This window comes from Odocoileus virginianus, chromosome 31, assembly GCF_023699985.2.
Source record: "Odocoileus virginianus isolate 20LAN1187 ecotype Illinois chromosome 31, Ovbor_1.2, whole genome shotgun sequence".
In the NCBI taxonomy this organism is placed as follows: Eukaryota; Metazoa; Chordata; class Mammalia; order Artiodactyla; family Cervidae; genus Odocoileus; species Odocoileus virginianus.
The window spans coordinates 27,562,990-27,568,822 of record NC_069704.1 but is presented as its reverse complement, the minus strand read 5'-3'; positions in this window follow the sequence as shown (position 1 = coordinate 27,568,822).

Sequence of the window (5,833 nt, the reverse complement as noted above, 5' to 3'; positions counted from 1 at the left end):
AAGAGAGGCAGAGACGCAGAGAGAGACGGGGAGGCGGGGTGGGGGGACGGCGGGGGGGGGGACGGCGGGGTGGGGGGACGGCGGGGGGCGGAGAGAGAGAGACAGAGATGAGACAGGGTGGGAGGGAGAAAGACAGAGACCGAGAGACGGCGGGGAGGGGGGATCGGCAGGCAAGAGAGAGAAGAGAGAAAAGAGGAGAGCGAAATACCAAAGGCGAGAAAGGAGTTAAATATGAAGAAAGCCCCCGCCCTCCGTAGCCATCTGAGCTGAAGTTAGCTCTTACCTTTTCAAGAGAATCAGTTGTCTACCAAGCATATCCATATTTATGATCTGCTAGATTTAGTGGGTTTAAATCCACTCCCTCCTCAGTTCTCGTGTGTGTGTGTGTGTGTGTGTGTGTGTGTGTGTTTTGAGCTATCATTAACATACACTGTAATGTACAAATCTTAAGTGTGGATTTAAATTTTATTTTTAGTTAAAATTTAAACATTTATCAAAACTTGATCATGGAAATTTAAAAACATGCCCAGAAAGTTGAATTTTACAGTGAACACTTCTATATCCACCACCTAGATTCTACTGTTAGTTAACATTTTACTCTATCAGAATCAGTGCATCTGTCCACAGTTAGGTGAGTTTTGCCTAATTATTCACCCCTGTTATCCACTTATTGTTGCATGCTCAGTCCCTCTTTTGCAGCACCCTGGATGTTAACTCCCCAGGCTCTTCTGTCCATGAAATTTTTCAGGCAAGAATATTGGCATGGGTAGCTGTTCCCTCCTCCACGGGATCTTCCTGACCCAGGAGCCAACCCAAGTCTCCTGTGTCTCCTGCTGCATTGCAGGCAGATTCTTTACCACTGAGCCACAACTCCGTAAAAGTATGGACCACTGCTATCACTTGAGAAAATTCCTTCAATTATATTTTTTAAGAGCTGGTATAATAAACCTGTTTATAAATGTGCTAGGTTGTTTCAGGAGTCCGTTTTCTTTCTTCAAACTTTTGTTGTGCTAAAGCTATTTACTAGGGTCCTTAAGTGAGATGACTCTGTGTGAGTATGTATGTATGTAAATGATGGATTGAGAAGGATGAGGAAAAATGGATTTAAATGGCTTTGCATCAGTTTTGTAGAAGTCTTATAGTAGGACTACCTACCAGGTAGTCTTTTGAGCATGTTTCTATGCCACCTTACTTTCTCCTGGGGCAGGCTGTAGACAAGCATGCATATGAGAATTTAGGAATTTCTGCAGCCTCTTTGAGACTCAGCTGGTCCTGGACTTGGAGGTTGGTCTTGTACTGGGGTTTCTCATAGATGGTGACAATGTGTCCAAGCCTTCCAGGGCAGAACAAGACAACATTCAGGTTCTTTGTCTTTAAAAGTTCGCCCACCTTTGTTTCTGGATTTGTGGTTTAGAAAATAGGATCCTGTAAAGTCCTTTGGACTGCAAGGAGATCAAACCAGTCAATCTTGAAGGAAATCAACCCTGAACAATCATTGGCAGGACTGATGCTGAAGCTCCAATACTTTGGCCACCTGATGCAAAGAGCCAACTCATTGGAAAAGACCCTGATGCTGGGGAAAACTGAAGGTAGAAGAAATAAGAGGGTGAGAGAGGATGAGATGGTTGGATGGCATCACCAATTCAATGGACATGAATTTGGGCAAACTCTGGGAGGTACTGAGGGACAGGGAAGCCTGGTGTGCTGCAGTCTATGGGGTCACAAAGAGTCGGACACAACTTGGCGACTAACCAACAACAAAATTTATGGTGTTTGTTTAGTGGGAGACCTTCAGGATCACCCTTATCTAGCACAGAGAATTCACTCTGCCACAAAGGACGCAGAGACTGATCCCAAATCCTCTGCTTTCGGCTGTGTAAAGACATACATTAATGAACACACGTTTAAGTGCTCCTCATTTGAGAAACTCTGCTGTGGGTTTGGACAGTTCTAATCATAGACCTATTTCTAAGTCATGATCTGCCAGTGCTGGGGTACCACAGATGCTCTCTCAGGGGCACTGTAGCATATTTTAAATACTTGAGGGAAATAGAGGTTATCTGTTTGACATCCTTCTTATGAGTGGAGGTAGTTCATGATTTCCATTCGACTGCATTTCTTTTCACTATATTTTGAATGATGTCATATCTTTGCCAAGCTGGGTTTCTAACAATTGTGATAAAAAGCTAGAACCTCACAAAAATCACTGTGTTTAGGGAATGAGGTTGGCGATGTCCAATCTGATTCCAAGATTGGAGAAGTTGTGCAGTGTCCAACAGGTAGGCATGCCCTGGGTGAAATAAAGATGTTATTTTTTTCTTTTATAGTGTGTGTGTGTTAGTTATATCCGACTCTTTGTGACCCTGCGGACTGTAGACCGCCACGCCCTTCTGTCCATGGGTTTTTCCAGGCAAGGATACTGGAGTGGGTTGCTGTTGGTCCTTTAATGGACTGGAACCTGGTGGTCCGCAGTCGACGATGAGAAAGTGAAAGAAGGAAAGAGGCTAATATTCCTTGGGTTACGAAGCCGGCTTCTGCGCTCCGGGGAAACAGCCCGAAATAGAGAGAGAGAGAGAGAGAGAGAGAGAGAGAGAGAAAGAAAGACACGGGGACCAAAACTCTGATGGAGCAAAGGTGTTTTAATCAACATGGCATGGGCATATATACTGTAGTTATTCTCAGCAAAGATAAAGATTAAAATTCCAGATTTACAAAACACAAGGCGATCCCTATTAAAGAGAGAGGAGGGTACTTATCAACATAATGAGAAACTAACAAAGGAAATGCCTGGATTCCTCAGCCCCAGAAAGGCGTGCCTCTCCTCTTAATTCCTGAGTATTCAGGAATTAATAAGGGCCAAAGGTTTCCTGACAGATCCCTAACAGCACACGGGAAGCCTCTTGTTAAATGCTTCCTGACAGGTTGCCATTTCCTCCTCCAGGGGACCTTCCAGACCAGGGATCAAATCCAGGTCTTCTGCATCTCTTGCACTGCAGGCAGATTCTTTACCACAGCCACCTGGGAAGCCCCCTTAATTTAGAGTTGTATCTTAAAATAGCTACTAAGTTGTTCAGACAGAAGTTGTTTGGATATAACTTCTAAGAAAAAGGAACTGATAGGAATTTCTTTCAGCCTAAGGGTGCTGTGAATAAGCTACTGACACCAACAAATAAACTACTGTGAACCAAGAAAGTTGGAAATCTTTGAATCAGGCAGTAAGCCCCTTGCCTCTTGCAGCACTGCAATATCTTCATAGACTGGCACAAAGTCTGGCACATTGTAGGCCTCTATGAATATTGTCTGATTGGTGACTGTGCAAGAAATGGTGGCGCTAGAGTTTTCAGTAGCTAGCATGGACCCAGTATGAATGGGAGCAAAGTAGGCAGAGTGCTTTACAGAACTGGTATTTCCCACTGTTTGAAACAAGCAAGGGAGAGCTCAGAGGCCACATCCAACTTCAGGTGTGCCAGTCCACAGAAACCCACCAACCTAACTCCCAACCAGCTCTATTTCATTCAGATTATTCCAGAGATGAGCCTTATCCGGTAGTGAATGCCCAGATTTCCTGGATTTAGATGCTCTAACAACTAAGTCCAACCAATCTTCACAGTGGTGTCCCAATAGATGGTCAAAACTCCCCCAAACTTCCTGGTTGAACTTGGGGCTGTGTCACTTGGTTCATCATATATTCTAGCTCATCAAATATTCCAACTTATCAGGTTTTGCTGACCTCCTAATTTCTGGTTATTTGGTACACTGCATACTTTTTTTTTAAAGCATGTGTTACAGTTATGATTATTTGGTTTTTTGTCCATTTCTTTTTTTATTGAAGTATAGTTGATTTATAGTGTGGTGTTAGTTCCTGATGTACAGCGAAGTGATTCAGTTATGCAGTTTTATATATATATATATATATATATATATATATATATGTATGTATATATATACCCATGTATATATATTCTTTTTCACATTATTTTTCATTATGTTTTATTATAGGATATTGAATAAAGTTTCCTGTGCTATACAGTAGGATTTTATCATTTATCTATTTTATATATAATAGCTTTTGTCTGCTATCTAGAAAGATTAAGTTAACTAAGACAAGCTCAAGGCAAGGAGACAATAGTCTAGTTAGGAAGATAAATTCAGAAAAAATAGTTGTGATGAAGAGCAATAAATAATACAGCAGAAGTATGAATAAAAGAGAACTTGAATCAGTTATGGTACTTTTGGTTTCAAGTGACAGAAAACCCTGGCTCAAATGGTTTTGCATCATAAGGATATTTATTATCTACCATAAGAGGAAATTCAGAGACAAGTCATATTGTGTGCTGTGTGCTGCGCTTAGTCTCTCAGTCATGTCCGACTCTGTGACCTGATGGACTGCAGCCCGCCAGCCTCCTCTGTCCATGGGATTCTCCAGATGAGACAAGTGCTCGGGCCTGGTGCACTGGGAAGACCCAGAGGGACCGGGTGGAGAGGGAGATGGGAGGGGGGACTGGGATGGGGAATACATGTAAATCCATGGCTAATTCATTTCAATGTATGACAAAAACCCCTGCAATGTTGTAAAGTAATTAGCCTCCAACTAATAAAAATAAATGGAAAAAAAAAAAAGAATACTGGAGTGGGTTGCCATGTCCTCCTCCAGGGGATCTTCCCGACCTAAGAATCGAATGGGGTCTCCTGCATTGCAGGTGGATTCTTTACCAGCTGAACTATCAGGGAAGCCCCAGTTAGGTTCTAGGGGTGGTATTCCTTCCTCACCTCTTCTCTTAGCTCTATCCTCCTTTGTTCTGGCATTGCCCTTAAGCTGGCCTCCTGTGTACAAGCTGGATCCCAGGAGCAGTAGAGCTTCATTTTCTAGTTCAGATGCGATGATGAGACCTAGAACATTTTCATCCCCAGAGATTCTAGCAAACATTATTCCTTTTAGTTTAGCTTACCTAAATTTGCTATAAAAAATTAAGAATTAATAAACAGAAACCTGAGTTAAATAGAGTTGGGAAACCAGAAGGGGGAGCTCTCACACCCTGCAGTGATAGCCGAGCTCAGTGGTTGTTAAGAAAGATTGCTTTCCTGGCAAGGACTTGGCCAATGAAAAGCTATGGACTCTGCTTACTATAGCCTCCCAACTTCCTTTTCCCTCTATGAAAATGTGCTTCTTCCCTTGTGGTGCGTGAACTTGCACGTGGCTCAGCATGGTTGCAGACCTACAACTGCAATTCCCTGTTGCTTCAGAGTAAACCCATCTTTTCTGAGAAAAGCCTGGCAGCTTATTTGTTTCAGGTCAACACAGCTTAGACGTATGCTGCTCTGGATCAATCTCTGTCAAAAGACTATGACTAGTTTAAACTGATGATTTGAATAAAATGGACAGTGGAAAATAAGTCAAAATGACCGTTACAGAATACAAAACACAGAGTGATCAATTTTCCAAAGATGATGCTATCACTGACCAAAAAATAAAATGAAATAAATAAACACTCAGAGCTGAACTCAACTGGTTGAAAATCTTTAAACAGGATAATCAATAATCTGAGTAGTTGTGCTGGTTAGTAATGAATGCATCTCAGCTACAAATCCCCCCTTCATTGCTTGATCTATGGTAATAAAGCATTTCTCCTCTGCAGTAAACACATCTTGTCAGTAGGGGGTTGTATTAACCATGTATGTCTGATGGTTTGCCATCTGGGGCCTTGTTGACCCTGGAGAGACTGCCAGGTAGCCAGTTCCTAGAGACAGCAAAGGGCTTGCTTGCAGGCACAGCTTTGAGACGCACACTAAACAATTCAGAGCCCATACCCCTCAACCAGTCTTTTATTGGGCT